The following is an 18,782-nucleotide window of genomic DNA, read 5'->3' as shown; positions in this document are numbered from 1 at the left end:
GGGGGGAAAAAATAAATAAATAAAATCTTTAAAAAAATAATAATAATAATAATTCCCACCTGTTTAACTGGGGAGCATGTCAGTGGAGCTCCTCATATTATTATATGACCCTAGTGCATTTAATACACAGCCCATATCAGAAAACCCTCTCCCGACTGATATACAATGGCACTGCAGACTGTAATATCACTTTTCATTTTATAGAGACACAGAATTGAGAATATTAATTTTTTTATGGTTTTAAAAAATGTATTGTACACTTCAAAAAATTATTGTTTAGATGGTTAACACAGATGTCACTTCCCACTAGAAACACATTAGTCATTTGATTATACACTATTGTTAAAAGAAAACCACAGGCACCGAATGGAGTCACTTGTGCTACTCCCACATCAGCAAACCAGGGCTTAATACCTAACCTGACCTTAATACTTAACCAGTTTTAACCTTCCTCAAGAATGTAGTCTTGGGCCGGCCCCGTGGCTTGGTGGTTAAGTGAGCGCGCTCCACTGCTGGCGACCCGGGTTCGGATCCCGGGCTCGCACCGACGCGCTGCTTCTCCGGCCATGCTGAGGCCGCATCCCACATACAGCAACTAGAAGGATGTGCAGCTATGACACACAACTATCTACTGGGGCTTTGGGGAAAAATAAATAAATAAAATCTTTCTTTAAAAAAAAAAAAAAAAAAAAGAATGTAGTCTCAACTAGTCATTGTGGGATTTTTCTGGTCAGCGTCAATAAGGTAACCTGCCATGTGGGCCCTCTCCATCTCACAAAGGAAGAAAAGGTTATCCCACTAATAAGACCTTTTTGTCCTGAAAGTGAGATAACCTCCCTAAAGTAATCCTTTTTTCTGTTTAAGACTTCCTTCTCTTGCCTTTAAGAGCCTTCCCTTTCTGTAGTCCTTTGGATCTCTTCTCTACTTGTTAGATGGGATGCTGCTCAATTGATGAATTGCTCAATAAAGCTGATTAGATCTTTAAAATCTACTCAGTTGAATCTTTGTTTTGTCACAGATTTGGTGGCAGCAACAGGATCCAAAACAAATTTCTGAAAGCATTTGGGGACAATGAGAAACACAGGCGAGGTACTCATGAACCCCTTTTGTGTTCTCTATCTTTCTCACCATTTCTTAGGGCCATGGAAAAATTCTGTCAAGATTCTGAGCTCCACTGTCTTGCCAAAACCTTTCCATCTAATTGAATTCCCAGTCAGTTCTCCATTTGTCTGGAATCACTAGTTTCATGTTGGGAACTGCTGGTAGTTCAGACCACAATTCCCCATTTGAGCGGAAGCCCCAGTTCTTGGTTCTGTCCCCAGATACCATACTGGGAACTCCTGGTGACAGCTGCAGTTTCCCATCTTTTTGGCATTAGTCCCCGGTCCCTATTTGTTGAGGTCTGCTGGTTCAATCTTTTCCCCACTCCCAGGTTCCATGTTGGGAATTGCATATGGTGTGCATAGGGCCTCTTCTTGGCCAGTCCACAGTAACATCTTTTGGTTACTGCTGGAATGTTGAAGTGCACGTTTGTTTTTCTTGCTTTATGTAAAAAAAGGAGACTGCTAAACAGGATCTCAGAGACCAAAACCTTCAAACATTGGTAGGCACCGGTGAGCATTTAAAGAATGTTAGAGATCTTGCCACCTCACTCAAAAGCTCCCATGTTAGGATAGGTTGGTCATGCATTAGGTTAGATCGACACTAGGTCACCTGCCAACCTCAAGAAAACTTCCTTGCAATGAGGTACACTGTGAAACATCACACAATCTCCAATCAAGTGGTACAAACATTTCAGGTATTAGTTTGGTTCTGAGAGGCTCAAAGTAATAGAATCCTTAAAAGTAACAGAATCCTTACAATCTAAATAGTAAAGTGTGCCACCTTCCTGCACATCTACTTATTTTATATCTAAGAACTGTCGCCATGGAAGCTACAAATATCCACAAAAATGGCAAAATCTTACTAAGATTTCTTGTGTCCTGAGAGGTTGGCTTGGTAACTCTCAGACTGGGGGCTGCAAAACAAGGCTGGATAGAAGTGTGAGTTGCACCCCATTTGCAGCTAGTAAAGGCTGGAAAGAAATGTTGGTGAAGCTCCATTTACAGCCAAGGGTCCTACCAAACTGCTGCCAGAATTTAGGGAAATAAAAATGGCTTAAATGAGGAACATTCCTATTAGATAAGATCATTTAAGAAATGCACTTAAAAACAAAATCTTCATAATTTCAAAAATACTGTCACTGAAAGTTTCATTCGAAAAAGTTAATGATAAATTAAAGATATGACATACCTTAAATAAGACAATAAACAAAATTTCACTGAGTTAATGGCCTCACAGTCACCCCCATATCTACCTTCAAAGGTGGGCCCTCCAGGAGAAGTCAAGATGGTGGCGTAGGCAGACTTGGAACTCACCTCCTCCCACGGACACAGTCAATTTACAACTACTCGTGGAAAGATCAGCCCTGAGAGAGAACTGAAAACTGGATAAGAGGAACTCCTGCAACAAAGAACAATCCTAATTGAGGTGGAAGAGGCAGAAACTCCCTTCTGGAGAAAAAAACACTGCCTTCACAAGCCGCAGCGCCTCACAGCTGCCGGGAGCAGCCCAAAGGTCTGCAGCCCTCCCTGGAGGAGCGGGGCCCTGAGGCGGGGAGCGCTCCCACTGTGGGCATTTTGTTGACCCAGCACAATCGAGACGAGTGGCATAATATCTGACTACTGCTACTACAACATTAGGGAGTACCCACAGAAAAGCTGGTTAACTAAGAAATTAAAACCGGCTCTTGAAGGGCCCATGCTCAAACACACCCATTTCAGAAAAGCAACCTAAAATCACCAGAAAGAAAGGTGCACAGTGCGTTGGTGAAAAGAGACTCACTTGATAGGCGCTGAGTGCATCGCAGTGCAAGGTGAGACCTCTACAGGGACTGGGACATTGGCAGAAGCCATTGTTGTGGCCTGGTGTGGGTGTGCTGACACAGACGCCATTGGAGTTCTCCTGGGGGCCTGCTACCCCAGGGTCTGCCACGCCCACTAGAGCACTGATTTAATCCAGCTCAGCCAGGGCAGGCAACCCACCTTAGGGACTGGCCCCACCCAACAACAAGACCTCAGGCAACTTGTGGGCCTGCACAGATTGGTGACTGGATTCTCTGCAGCCTGGCGGCTGATCCCACTTCAGTGGGGCAGGGCGTGCACAAGGAGCGGGTGGAGAGCGTGGGGCAGTGGTGGAGTGTGTGGGGCCATTTGCAGCCCCACCCAGCTGCAATCCTCAGAGAGCTGACAAGAGACCTAAAGGCTGGAGGCTTATACCTTTGGTAAGCCCCTGAGCCTAACAACCTGCCACGCTGAGGGCCTAGCCACTTAAAATAAATTCTGAAACACAAATGTGGTATTAGAACTTGCAGCCAACTGTGCCAGGGCTGTCCACACCCGATAAAGAGACTGAAGGGCCCACAACAACTACTAGCAGCTGAGCATTACAACAGCTGGCTAGGAGCATAACTCGGCCTCCCTGGGTGCCTACAGGGAGAGCAAACAGGCCACAACAGAAGGACACACATAGCCCACATAGGGGTCACCCCTGGAACATTGAGAACTGAGGGAAGCACACAGCAGGACTCCTAAGGCATCGCTTATATAAGGTGACCTATCCAAGAGCGGGAGATGTAGCTGACATACCTAATACATAGACACAAGCACAGGAAAAGAGGAAAATGAGGAGGCAAAGGAATACATTCCAAGTAAGGGAACAGGATGAAACCCCAGAAAAGGAACTAAGTGAAACAAAAATGAACAACCTACCCGACAGAGAGTTCAAACAAAGAGTGTTAAGGATGCTCACTGATCTGGGGATAACAACAGATGAACTCAGTGAGAATGTCAACAAAGAAATGGAAGATATAAAAAAGAACCAATCAGAAATGAAGAATACAATACTGGAAATAAAAAATTCACTAGAGGGACTCAAAAGCAGAGTAGAGGATACAGAAGAATAGATCTGTGAGCTGGACGAAAGACCAGAAGAAATTACCCAAGTTGAACAGGTAAAAGAAAAAAGAATTAACAACAGTGAGGACAGTCTAAGGGACCTCTGGGACAACATCAAGTGCACTAACATCCATGTGATAGATGTCCTGGAAGGAGAAGAGCAAGACAAAGTAGCAGAGAATCTATTTCAAGAAATAATAGATGAAAACTTCCCTAACCTAAGGAAGGAAACAGACATCCAGGTACAGGAATCACAGAGAGCACCAAACAAGATAAACCCAAAAAGGCCCACACCAAGACACATTATAATCAAAATGTCCAGAATTAAAGAGAGAATCCTAAAAGCCGCAAGAGAAAGACAAGTTACATACAAAGGAAACCCCATAAGGCTATCAGCTGACTTCTCAGCAGAAACCTTACAGGCTAGAAGAAGTTTCCCAGGCAAGCAAAAATTAAAGGAGTTTGTCACCAAGAAACCAGTGCTACAAGAAATGTTAAAGGGACTGATTTATGGGGAAAAGAGAAGACGACTAATAGGAAAAATTATCTGTTTCCATGATAAGAGGGTAATGGATACAAATGCACAAAAAAGAGGTTAGATATAATATCAAAAACATAAAGTGAGTGATGAGAGGTGTTAAAGAGTAGATATTTCAGACAGAGGTCAAACTAAAGAGACCATCAATTTTGTATAGAAGGAGAAAGAAACAGGGAAGGACAACTAAAACACTGTGAAAAAAAAAAGTTAAAAAATGGCAGTAAGTACATACTTATCAATAGCTACTTTATTTTTTTTTTTAATTTTTTATTTATTTATTTTTCCCCTAAAGCCCCAGGCGATAGTTGTATGTCATAGTTGCACATTCTTCTAGTTGTTGTATGTGAGACGCAGCCTCAGCATGGCCGGAGAAGCAGTGCATCTGTGCACGCCCGGGATCTGAACCCGGGCAGCCTGCATCGGAGCGCACGCACTTAACCGCTAAGCCACGGGGCCGGCCCCTCAATAGCTACTTTAAATGTCAACGGACTAAATGCTCCAATTAAAAGGCATAGGGTGGCTGATGGGGTAAAACAACAAGACCCATATATATGCTGCAATCAAGAGAAACATTTCAGACCTAAAGACACTCACAAACTGAAAGTGAAGGGATGGAAAAAGATACTCCATGCAAATGGCAATGAAAAGAAAGCTGGGGTAGCAATACTTATATCAGACAAAATAGACTTTAAAACAAAAACTGTAAAAAGAGACAAAGAAGAGAACAATCCAACAACAGGATATAACACTTGTAAATACCTACACACCCAATTTAGGAGCACCTAAATATATAAAGCAATTATTGAAAGACATAAAAAGAGAAATAGACAGTAACACAATAATAGTAGGGGACTCTAACATTCCACTTATACCAACAGATAGATCATCCAAACAGAAGATCAATAAAGAAACATTGGCCTTAAATGACACACTAGAACAGATGGACATAGTAGATATATAGAGCATTCCATCCAAAAACTAAAGAATACACGTTCTTTTCAAATGCACATGGAACATTCTCCACGACTGATCACATATTAGGCCACTAAACTAGTCTACATAAATTTAAGAAGACTGAAATAATACCAAGCATCTTTTCTGACCACAAGGGTATGAAACTAGAAATCAACTATAGGAAGAAAATCATAAAAGCCACAAATACGTGGAGACTAAACAAAATGCTACTGAGCAACGACGGGTCAAAGAAGAAATCAAAAGAAAAATCAAAAAATACCTGAAGACAAATGAAAATGAAAATACGACATGCCAGAATTTATGGGATACAGCGAAAGTGGTTCTAAGAGGGAAGTTTATAGCAATACAGGCCTATCTCAACAAACAAGAAAAATCTCAAATAAACAATCTAACAATGCAACTAAAGGAACTGGAAAAAGAACAACAAACAAAGCCCAAAATCAGTAGAAGAAGGGAAATAATAAAAATCAGAGCAGAAATAAATGAAATAGGGCCGGCCCCGTGGCTTAGTGGTTGAGTGCGTGTGCTGCGCTGCTGGCGGCCGGGGTTCGGATCCTGGGCATGAGCTGAGGCACCACTTCTCTGGCCATGCTGGGGCCACGTCCCACGTGCAGCAACTAGAAGGATGTGCAGCTATGACATACAACTATCTGCTGGGGCTTTGGGGGGAAAACAAATAAATTTAAAAAAAAAAAGAAAAGAAAGAAATGAAATAGAGATTAAAAACACAATAGAAAAAATTAATAAAACCAAGAGTTGGTTCTTTGAAAAGAGGAACAAAATTGACAAACCTTTAGCTAGACTCACCAAGAAAAAGAGAAAAGGCTCAAATAAGTGAAATCAGAAATGAAAGAGGAGAAATTACAACAGACACCTCAGAAATACAAAACATTATAAGAGAATACTATGAAAAGCTATATGGCAACAAATTCGACAAGCTGGAAGAAATGGATAAATTCTTAGAATCATACAACCTTCCAAAACTGGATCAAGAAGAAATAGAGAATTTGTTTTTTTTTTTTTTTTTTAAAGATTTTATTTTTATTTATCTTTTCCCCCCAAAGCCCCAGTAGATAGTTGTGTGTCATAGCTGCACATCCTTCTAGTTGCTGTATGTGGGACGCGGCCTCAGCATGGCCGGAGAAGCAGCACGTCGGTGCGAGCCCGGGATCCGAACCCGGGTCGCCAGCAGTGGAGTGCGCTCACTTAACCACTAAGCCACGGGGCCGGCCCGAAATAGAGAATTTGAATAGACCAATCACCATAAGGAGATCGAAACAGTAATCACAAACCTCCCCAAAAATAAAAGTCCAGGACCAGACGGCTTCCCTGGTGAATTCTACCAAACATTCAAAGACTTAATACCTATCCTTCTCAAACTCTTCCAAAAATTGAGGGGGGGGAAGCTCCCTAACTCATTCTACGAAGCTGACATTACCCTGATACCAAAACCAGACAAGGACAACACAAAAAAACAAAATTACAGGCCAATATCACTGATGAACATCGATACAAAAATCCTCAACAAAATACTAGCAAATCGCATACAACAATATGTTAAAAAGATTATACACCATGATCAAGTGGGACTTACTCCAGGTATGCAGGGATGGTTCAACATTCGCAAATCAATCAACGTGATACACCACATTAATAAAATGAAGAATAAAAATCACATGATCATCTCAATAGATGCAGAGAAAGCATTTGACAAGATACAGCATCCATTTATGATAAAAACTCTGAATAAAATGGGTACAGAACTAAAGTACCTCAACATAATAAAGGCCATATATGACAAACCCTCAGCTAATATCATCTTCAATGGTGAAAAACTGAAAGCTATCTCTCAAAGAACAGGAACCAGACAAGGATGCCCACTCTCACCAGTCCTATTTAACATAGTACTGGAAGTCCTAGCCAGAGTAATCAGGCAAGAAAAAGAAATAAAAGGGATCTAAATTGGAAAGGAAGAAGTGAAACTCTCACTATTTGCTAAAGACATGATTTTATATATAGAAAACCCTAAAGAATCCACCAAAAAACTTTTAGAAGTAATAAATGAATACAGTAAAGTTGCAGAATACAAAATCAACATACAAAAATCAGTTGCATTTCTATACACTAACAATGAAATAGCAGAAAGAGAAATTAAAAATACAATCCCATTTACAATTGCAACAAAAAGAATAAAATACCTAGGAATATACTTAACCAAAGAAGTGAAAGAGCTGTACACCGAAAACTATAAAACATTGCTGAAAGAAATTGAAGAAGACACAAAGAAATGGAAAGATATTCCGTGCTCTTGGATTGGAAGAATTAACATAGTTAAGATGTCCATACTTCCTAAAGCAATCTATAGAATCAATGCAATCCCTATCAAAGGTCCAACAACATTTTTCACAGAAATAGAACAAAGAATCCTAAAATTTAGATGGAAAAACAAAAGACGCCAAGTAGTTAAAGGAATCCTGAGAAAAAAGAACAAAGCTGGAAGTATCACACTCCCTGATTTCAAAATTTACTACAAAGCTATAGTAACCAAAACAGCATGGTACTGGCATACAAACAGACACACAGATCAATGGAATAGAATCGAAAGCCCAGAAGTAAACCCACACATCTATTGATAGCTAATCTTTGACAAAGGAGCCAAGAACATACAGCGGAGAAAAGAAAGTCTCTTCAACAAATGGTGTTGGGAAAACTGGACAGCCACATGCAAAAAAATGAAAGTAGACCCTTACCTTAGACCATACACAAAAATTAACTCAAAATGGATTAAAGACTTGAATGTAAGACCTGAAACTATGAAACTTCTAGAAGAAAACATAGGCAGTACGCTCTTCGACATCGGTCTTAGCAACATATTTTCAAGCACCATGTCAGACCAGGCAAGAGAAACAACAGAGGGGCCGGCCTGGTGGCGCAAGTGGTTAAGTGCATGTGCTCCGCTTCGGTGGCCCGGGTTTCGCAGGTTCGGATCCCGGGCGTGCACTGATGCACTGCTTGTCACGCCATGCTGTGGCGGTGTCCCATATAAACTAGAGGAAGATGGGCACAGATGTTAGCCCAGGGCCAATCTTCCTCAGCAAAAAAGAGGAGGGTCAGCATTGGAAGTTAGCTCAGGGCTGATCTTCCTCACAAAAAAAAAGAAAAAAAAAAAAGAGAAACAATAGAAAAAAGAAACAAATGGGACTACATCTAACTAAAAGCTTCTGCACAGCAAAGGAAACCATCAACAAAATGAAAAGACAACCTAACAAGTGGAAGAAGATATTTGCAAACCATATATCTGATAAGGGGTTAATCTCCAAAATATATAAAGAACTGGTGCATCTCAAAAACAAAAAAACTAACAACCCAATTAAAAAATGGGCACCCTGAACAGACATTTCTCCAAAGAAGATATACAGATGGCCAATAGGCACATGAAAAGATGTTCAACATCATTAACTATCAGGGAAATGCAAATCAAAACTACAATGAGATATCACCTCACACCCGTCAGAATGGCTATAATTAACAAGACAGGAAACAACATGTGTTGGAGAGGACGTGGAGAGAAGGGAACTCTCATACACTGCTGGTGGGAGTGCAAACTGGTGCAGCCACTATGGAAAACAGTATGGAGATTCCTCAAAAAATCAAGGATAGAACTACCATATGATCCAGCTATTCCACTGCTGGGTATTTATCCAAAGCACTTGAAAACACCAATGTGTAAAGATACATGCACCCTTGTGTTCATTGCAGCGTTATTCACAATAGCCAAGACTTGGAAGCAACCTAAGTGCCCATCAAGGGACGAATGGATAAAGAAGATGTGGTATATATACACAATGGAATACTACTCAGCCATAAGAAACGATGAAATCCAGCCATTTGTGACAACATGGATGGACATTGAGGGTATTATGCAAAGTGAAATAAGTCAGAGGGAGAAGATCAAACACCGTATGATTTCCTTCATTAAGCAGTAGATAATAACAACAATAAACAAACACATAGAGACAGAGATTGGATTGGTGGTTACCAGAGGGGAAGGGGGAGGGAGGAGGGCAAAAGGGATAATTTGGCACATGTGTGTGGTGATGGGTTGTAATTAGTATTTGGGTGGTGAACATGATGTAATCTATGCAGAAATAGAAGTAAAATGATGTACACCTGAACTTTATACAATGTTATAAACCAATGTTACTGCAACAAAAAATTAAAATAATAATAAGAAAAAGAATGGCTATAATTAACAAGACAGGAAACAACATGTGTTGGAGAGGATGTGGAGAGAAGGGAACTCATACACTGCTGGTGGGAGTGCAAACTGGTGCAGCCACTATGGAAAACAGTATGGAGATTCCTCAAAAAATTAAGGATAGAACTACCATATGATCCAGCTTTTCCACTGTTGGGTATTTACCCAAAGAACTTGAAAACACCAATGTGTAAAGATACATGCACCCCTGTGTTCACTGCAGTGTTATTCACAATAGCCAAGACTTGTAAGCAACCTAAGTGCCCATCAAGGGACAAATGGATAAGGAAGAATGTGGTATGTATACACAATGGAATACTACTCACCCATAAGAAATGATGAAATCCAGCCATTTGTGACAACATGGATGGACACTGAGGGTATTTTGCAAAGTGAAATAAGTCAGAGGGAGAAAGTCAAATACCATATGACCTCACTCATTAAGTAGTAGATAATAACCACCACAAATAAACACATAGAGACAGAGATTGGACTGATGGTTACCAGAGGGGAAGTGGGGAGGGAGGAGGGTGAAAAGGATAATTTGGCACATGTGTGTGGTGATGGGTTGTAATTAGTGTTTGGGTGGTGAACATGAGAACATGATGTACTCTATGCAGAAATAGAAATATAATGATGTACACCTGAAATTTATACAATGTTATAAACCAATGTTACTGCAATAAACAAAATATTAAAAAAAAAAAAAAAAAAAGTGGGCCCTCATATAGGTCCTTCTCAAGGTTGACAGGACTCTGAGGGTTTTTCTAGTGAACTACTACATTATTCCCTTAAACAGCCAAGTGAAACTACAATTAAAATTACTGAAAAACCTTGCCAAATTCTGATAGATATCACAGCTACACCCACTACTTTAAACCCAACTTGGATCCTGCAGATGGAATCCTGGGAGAACTGGCAAATGCCAGATTTGGGTGAGAATTCTTACCAGAGCCAGCTCGAGAGAGGGAAATAAAATTTCATGTTGTCCTTTCTTTCCCAAATCCAGACCAGTTAGTTATTGATCCTTCCTCTCCCAGGATTAGCTACTGCCTTCTTGCTTGCCTTGTTTTATGTCCTAAAACCCTGCTTGACTTTCTGCCTGCCTGGGATATGCAAGTTCTTGTTTCTTTCTTTTGGCTTTCTTTGGAAGTTAACTCTAGATCTTCTGAAGAAAATATTCTTTGTACCCTCCTTGGGATACCTCTTGAGTCCAAGAGTTTGTTCAATATTGCCAGAAGTATTCACTGCTTGTCCTGGATTGTCCCGGTAGAAACCTGACAAGATATTCCAAAGGATTTTATAACTTTATAACCAGAAACTTGGCCAAATTGCAAGCTAATATTCAGAACCTGATAGAAAAAAATTTTGCCTCCTCCTCTAAGGTAAATGTACCCAGAGAGAAAGAAAAACATTCCAACATAGGTGGATGGGTGTTAGTCCTTTAGCATCTAGGCTACTACCCAATTATTTGAAGAATTCAGAGCAACTGTCCTGATGTCACAAATCCTTGCAAAACTAGAAATGCAGCTCTCAAGGCAGTTAAAATTCCCTTTACCAATCCCAAACCTCCCCTGTTCTTCTCAAAATGCTTATGAATTATTGGCCTTAGGATTTCAAAGTCCTTCTTGCATTGCTTCCCTGTGCCTCTGAGATGCAACTGTTAAAGTATGAACTTCAGGGAGGTAATTCTTATCAGAAGAAAAATGAAAGGGGGAAAGGTCATTTGAAACTTGGGCAAATAAAAATCTTTTTAGTATTTCTCCATAGATATTAGTGAAAGGCTTTAGCCATCTGAGCAGGTAATCTTAACTTATTCTATCTTCTAGAAAAACAACTTAGATCCAATTTCTTAATAACTAGTGTGTTTTACATTACTGGACCTGTCTCATGGCTAAAATCTTAAAACAAAAAGTGTAAGGTCTCTGCATGTGTCTGTATGTTTTGTAGATATGTGATATTTTTCCACCTGTGGATTGTATTACTAAAGTTAATTTGTAAATAGTTCTATTTAATTGTCTTAAACAAACAAGCACTTAGTATTTATAAAAGTCTGAAAAATATGTTAGAAACAAACCCAAAAGCTTTTCAGGTTCACATGATATGGGAAAATATTTAGTATTACAGCTAGTTTAAATTTGTTGATTTAACTAAAATAGACATGTCTTTAGAGTTATCAACATTGAATATAATGCAGACATACAACATTTATTCCATCTGGAGTTGTCATCAAATGAATTCATGTTATCTCTTACAAAATTTGTCCGCAAGAAAAACTAGTTTGGGATGATGGCTGACTTTTTTTAATGTCTAATGATGTTTTTGTGGGTAATCTAAATTTAGTTGTTATCAAAAAGCAAATTAAATAGATATAAGTAAGATAAAATGTTCCAAGTGTACTTTTTACATAGTCTCCCCAAATATTTTTGGTAACCTGTAACCTTAAAGTTTTCCTGAGTTAAGTTAAATGACGAGTTCAGTTAAATTCACTGAATATCCAGATCATTTCCAAATAAGGAAAAATAGTGAAACAATGACTTAACATAAGTTTATCCATTGTTGCTTCCTTCTACAGAGGAATTAAAGATATTTGGATCCATTAGTAAACATGTCTTCCGCCATGCTGAAAATCTCCCTCTGAGGAAGAACATGTTTCTAGAAATTATAAAAAGCATTTATGTCTGCCAATCCACAGAATGCTAATGTAAGAGATAGTTCATAATTGTTGCTTCTTAGTTTTCGTTAGAAATTAAAATTTTTGAAGGGTTAAAAATTCTAATGTATGTAATTAAAACTGCTAAAAATAAAAAAGAAAGATGAATTTTATGTGTGGTCAGGGCTGGCTAAGATTGGAATAAATTTACTTAGGTAAATGAGTTTCAATATCAAAACTAAGCTGCTACAAAATTATTACTTGGTTTTCTCTCTGTTAAAAGGACAAACATTTCTTCAACTATTGGTTAGCTCTTGATAATCAGAGATTATAAACAGTTTGTTTCTTTACTTTTCCAGTAATCTACCTAGAAAATAAAAACAAAGATCTTGTGTCTCCTCAAAATAATTACCTAAGTTCCTTGTGGTTTTCATCAGGTCTTTGATTACTTAAACCCAGTACACTGGATATTAAAAGAGCTAAATTTGGCTCAAAACTATGGAAGCTTCTGTATTTGCCTTTAAAATCTTTTATTGTCACTTTCATCAAAGAGATAAGTAAGCATTGTTTCATATTGATCTGTGACCCTAATTAGGAAAGTATCTAAAACCTTTTGATATTTTTGACAAACTTCTCAAAATCAAATTCTAAATGAAGTCTTTGACTTTCAAGTGACTTTGGATTTTTCCAGGGGGTGCCAGAACATCTCAAAGGATTTCTTCTCTCTCTTTATAAAAAGGAGATGTTCAAGTAATATGGCTTACTTGATACGTTAAATTACATGGGAAGCATTTTCAAATAAGAAGTAATAGTAAACATTCTTTGTGTTGTATCCATACAGGCATATGCTCCAAGTATTCCAGAAACTGTCTGAAATTCCCAGAAATCTGACATGTTCAGGTATAATATTAGCAGTCATAATTTTAGTGATCTTAAAGTTATGTTAGAAAAATAACCAACTTTCCTTGTAAATTCCATTTTAATGAACTCTCATCAGATCTTTAACCATGGGCATTTTTAAGTCTGTCATTTACAGCCAGTTGTTTTACTCTGATGCTTTTACAAAAGTGTTCCTGCAAATATGCTTCATCTTCAAGGAGATTCAAGGAAAGGATTTTTGACAAGTACACATTTCTAATAACTTTAAGATAATAAAAATCAACTGGTAAGAATAAAGACTGCTCTTAAATCTCCTTGGAAGAAATTATACCAGGTCCTCCTCACTACCCAGACGACAGCAAAACCTCAGGGACTTGAACCTTGGATACACACCTCACAGCCGAAGAAGACTCCACCTGGCTTCTGGTCCTGTACAGATGCTGGAGACCTCCAAATTAAATTGACAAGGAAGAGAAGTAGCTGACATCAATGTAGACTGCTTCCTTCTAAGATACCAGATCAAGAATTCCTACTTTGGCTAAACCTAAAACCCTTACTTCTTTTCTTTCTCCCTAGTCTGGCATTGGCCTCGAAAGATAAAGCCATCATCCATATCACCCAGGCCACGGGTAAAAAGAGTAACCTCTGGAATTTAGACCAACCTTTTAATTTATGCTAGGAGAATGTCTAATGAACTCCTGGCCTGAATGGGAAAATGCAACAGTTCCTGTGAATGAATCCATTAACAGTGCCACCTTAGTGAGAGTGGTTTGTGCCCTCACAGGAGCTATCTTCGGCTGTAGTGGTTATCATTCTCCTCAGACCTATGAATGTCTAGATGGCTGGCACATAACTGGGCAATGCCTCTTAGGTTATCTAACTGAGCCCCTACTTCTTCACAAGTGAACTACGACATTTCACTGGTTCACTCTCCTGAATTTACATCATTGAGTTAGAAAGGACCTACCAGAAGGCATTCAGGACTCAGGATTCACTTCCTTTCACAAGGTCATACTTCTCTGGTTAGGAGTAAATCTTGAAGATGTTGCAAAATCCATTGCTAAGACAAGAGCTGCCCAATAGAAATCCTTACTTTCTGGCCATAGTTGTTCTTGGTAAGAGGATGGCCCTTGATTATCTTTTAGCTGAGCAAGGAGGGGTCTGTGCTGTGGCCAACACCACCTGCTGCACCTGAATTTACACTTCAGCAGAAGATGAAACTCAATTACATAAGATCACTGACCAAGCCACTTGGATTCTTTTAAAAGGTGACTCCTTGTGGGCCGGCCCCGTAGCCTAGTGGTTAAGTGCGGGCGCTCCGCTGCTGGCAGCCCGGGTTCAGATCCCGGGAGTGCACCGATGCACCGCTTGTCAGGCCATGCTGTGGCAGCGTCCCATATAAAGTGGAGGAAGATGGTCACAGACATTAGCCCAGGGCCAGTCTTCCCCAGCAAAAAGAGGATTGGCATGGATGTTAGCTCAGGGCTGATCCTCCTCACAAAAAAAATAAATAAATAAAAGGCGACTCCTTCAATGGGATCTTTCTTTGACTCATTTGATTTTGATTGGTTTGGGTCTTGGGGACATGGCTTCAAAGTGCACTCCAGATATTCAGAACTACCCTGCTCACTGTAATTATAATAAACTCTCTGGTGCATTGTATTCCCTCAGAAGTTTCAAATGCACGTTCAGAGATGCTAAGCAGCAAGCAAATGGTCTCCCTAAGACTGGAACATCAGAAAAGGAATGAAGAGGGCCGGCCCCGTGGCTTAGTGGTTAAGTGCGCGCACTCCGCTGCTGGCGGCCCGGGTTTGGATCCCGGGCGCGCACCGACGCACCACTTCTCCGGCCATGCTGAGGCGGCGTCCCACATACAACAACTAGAAGGATGTGCAACTATGACATACAGCTACCTGCTGGGGCTTTGGGGGAAAAATAAATAAATAAAATTATAGAAAAGGAATGAAGAGATGACTGACGTAAGATTGCAAACATGAAGCCTTGACCTGTGAATGTCACAGGGGTTAAGCAAAAACATGATCTCTGGATACTACTGAAAGGAACAACAAGAACAGAATTTCAGAGCAGGAGCTGAGAGTGGCGCTAATGCCTTCAATATTTATCACATCACTCAGTTAAGCTAAGAGTCCAATCACAAATGGGGACATGGTGGAAAAGAAAACAACAGGCCCCAGTAGAGTCACTTTGGCTAGGCACACTTGACTAAACCAGTGTTTACTATGTAACCTAACTGCAGCTTCAACCTTCCCCAGGAAGGTAGTCTAACTGGTGAGTCTAGGATTTTCTGGTCAGCACCAATGAGGTAATCTGCCACATGGGCCCTCTCCAATCTCCAATCGAAGATGAAGTAATCCACCTGATAAGACCCTTTTGTCCCTAAAGGAAGGTAACTTTGCCTGAAATAATCTTTCTTTTTCTGTTTATGATTTCCTTCTCCTGCCTTTCTGTAGCACTTTGGACCTCCTCTCTACTTACAAGATGGGATGCTGCCCAACTGATGATTGCTCAATAAAGCCAATTAGATCTTTAAAATTTACTTGGTTGAGGAGCAGGCCCAGTGGCATAGAGGTTAATGTCACATGCTCTGCTTTGGAGGCCCGGGGTTTGCAGGTTTGTATCCATGGTGTGGACCTACACACTGCTCACCAAGCTATGCTGTGGCAGCATCCTACATACAACATGGAGGAAGACTGGCACAGACGTTAGCTCAGGGCCAGTCTTCCTAACCAAAAAAAAAATTATTCAGCTGAATTTTTGTTATTCAACACTATTAAAAATAAAATATGGCTGGGCCGGCCCTGTGGCTTGGTGGTTAAGTGCGCGCGCTGCGATGCTGGTGCCCCGGGTTCGTTCGGATCCCGGGTGCGCATCGAGGCACCACTTCTCCGTTCATCCTGAGGCCGAGTCCCGCATACAGCAACTAGAAGGATGTGCAGCTACGACATACAACTATCCACTGGGGCTTTGGGGGGAAAAAATAAAATAAAATAAATAAAATCTTTAAAAATAAATAAATAAATAAAATATGGCTAATAAACATTTTTTTGTTTATCATGAAACATTTATTGTAAATATCAAGTTTCAAAAACTCAGTTTGAGATCTAAAAGTGTGCCTAAAAAGGGAAAGAAGAATGGAATACATGCAAAGGAATATTAGAATAATTCATTTTTCTGTAATTCACCTTGTAAGGGAGAAAGATAAATTTCTACTCTCTAGGTCCTTCTGGCTGGGCTATGAATTAAATTGACATGAGACAGAGTAACAGGAGAAAATCCAACAAAGCTATATAACATGTATACATGGGAGAGACCCCGGAAAAGGAAGCAACTCACCAAAACTGCAGAGGCTATTACCTTAAACACTATCCTCAGCTGAAGACAAAGGAGGGTGTTGGGGCAGGGGACAGTGAGTTATGAGAGATAAGCAGTCAACAAGAGTAAGGTTATTATGCAGATTCAAGTCCTTGCCTTCTGCATTGACAAGAGTTTCTAGAGATAAGGTCATCCCCCCTTCTTCCTGGTCCAGAGAGGGAGACATCTTTACAAATGGAGATTTCCCTACAAATGTAAATGTCCCTTACAAAGGGCAACTTCTACTTGGTTTTCAGAGCTTCTTCCCAAGTAACCAGCCCAAAATAATCCTCATGCGAAATAGATACATTTTAGGTTGGCCAATTCTGATCCCCCACAACCTCTTTCCTCTTTGGAAATATTTTACATTGTGTTTGGAATGGTATTGATTAAACCAATGTTTATTCACTGAAAAACTGAGACGAAAATAAAGTGAATAAATTTTTTAAAGGGCTAACTTAGGTGGGGCCAGTGCTGACAGGTGAGCTCCTCCAAAACAGTTCTCAAGAGGAAACTCCACCCAAAGGACTTCCCCTAGGCTGTCTGCGCTCAGGAAAGATCCTGGGCGGAGGGGCACAAGGATTTCTCACCACGTAATTCCATGCTTTTCACTCATGTAAAATATCCACACACAAAATAAATCTTTTAAAAACAGCCATCCATTGGCTGTGAGAAAATGATAAACAATTAAAATATTGGATCTGTTTCAAATCCACAAAGGAGGACAAACAGTTGATAATGCTGTTGTGGGAGATCAAGATTTGGCCACCCTGAAATACATCTCTTTACCTTGATTGTTTTCTCTGAAGGACATTTGACCTCCCCCACTAACTGCCTAAAGAATTTGACATAGTAACTCCTTCCTGGAACAGATCTTCTATCTGACAGCTGTAATGTAATGTAAAATAGATGCTACAACAGAAAAGGCACCAACAAGCCCACCTTATCAGAAGTTCTGTCTCTCTGGCCACATTCTCTGGATGGCCCTGCTAGGAGCTGCCAGACAAACATTTACATTTATAAGCGAACTTTCCATTAGTAAACGTATCTCCCTCTCCATATTGGGAAGAAGGGGGACGACCTCATTTCTAGAAACTTATCAATGTGGAAGGTGAGGCCTTAAATCTGCATAATAACCTTACTCTCATTTAAAGTGCTTTACTGGTAATCTCCTGTAACTGACTCCCCCCACCCCCAACATCCTCCTCTGTCTTTAGGTGAAGATGGTATTTAAGATGAGAATTTCTGCTATTGTGTTGAGAAACGCAGTGTCCCTGCTTTCTCCCATGTATACATGTTATTAAACTTGGTATTATTTTCTCCTGCTAACCCATCTTGTTATTTGGCCAGCCATAAGAACCTTAAGGGAAGGGGCAGAGGGAAATTCTCCCTCTTCCCCCAACACTGTGAATCAGACACAGGAAATTGGTCTTTGGGAATGCCGGGAGGGAGTGGAAATTTAGGCATTTGGTGCCAGCCCTAGGAAGACCTAGACTGGGGGACAGGGTCGTGGATTTGAGAATCTGCTCCCTCAAATATATAGAAAATGTGGAATAAAATGAGTTCCCCGAGGAGAAAGGAGGCACTGAGGAGCCCACAGCTCCTCCCACGCAGGAGCCCCGGAGGCCGAGTCACGACTGTCCCCGATGACCCTCCCAGTGGTCACCGCACCATCTGGGGACACGCGGGGCTGCGGGCGCAGAGCTGCCCAGAGAGGCTCCGGGGCCGCAGTCGCCGCGCGCAGTGACCACAGGACGCCCGGGGTCCCGGCTGCCGGCCCGGCCCCCACGCTGCGGCCGGAGGGGACTCGGGTCCGCAGACGCGGGAGTGACCGCGGGGAGGCCGGTCTCCCCACGGCCGGTTCCAACCAGACCCTCCTCTCTCAAACCCCAACGCCAGGGCCAAACTCTCACCATTTCTAAGTTCCCGGGATTCCGTGGCGTCCTTCCTACGACTTGGTAGAGGTCACGGCGCCACACAGTCGACGGCAGAGCACCGTGGGGCTTTAATGGCGGAGGACAGGGGATCCCGAGTGCGGATGGAGCGAGCAGCTACTTCCCGGTGGTGCGGCTCCTTTGTCCCACCCACCTGCCCCAGCGACGCCTCTGATTG

At 41.0% G+C, this 18,782-nt stretch overlaps 1 long non-coding RNA gene across 3 annotated transcripts in view; it reads right to left on the bottom strand.

Moving 5' to 3' along the window:
• The window catches only part of LOC147912110 (uncharacterized), a 360,528-nt gene extending 341,957 nt beyond the window's left edge, over positions 1-18,571 (bottom strand). Inside the window, exons 1-3 of one of the 3 annotated variants that reach the window (XR_015550263.1) lie at positions 13,692-16,197; positions 2,357-2,502; positions 3-637 (exon numbers count right to left, since the gene is read on the bottom strand). This is a non-coding gene — a long non-coding RNA (uncharacterized LOC147912110). Of the gene's footprint in view, positions 1-2; positions 638-2,356; positions 2,503-13,691 lie in introns of those variants that run through there. The other 2 variants (XR_015550264.1, XR_015550265.1) reach the window with 2 other exon arrangements.
• Between the last annotated feature and the right edge of the window lie 211 nt (positions 18,572-18,782).

The sequence above is a fragment of the Ceratotherium simum genome, chromosome 39 (genome assembly GCF_057802395.1).
Source record: "Ceratotherium simum simum isolate JZ-2026a chromosome 39, ASM5780239v1, whole genome shotgun sequence".
NCBI classification, from domain to species: domain Eukaryota; kingdom Metazoa; phylum Chordata; class Mammalia; order Perissodactyla; family Rhinocerotidae; genus Ceratotherium; species Ceratotherium simum.
Note: the sequence above shows the minus strand (reverse complement) of the source record. Positions and strands in the feature narration are given on the sequence as shown.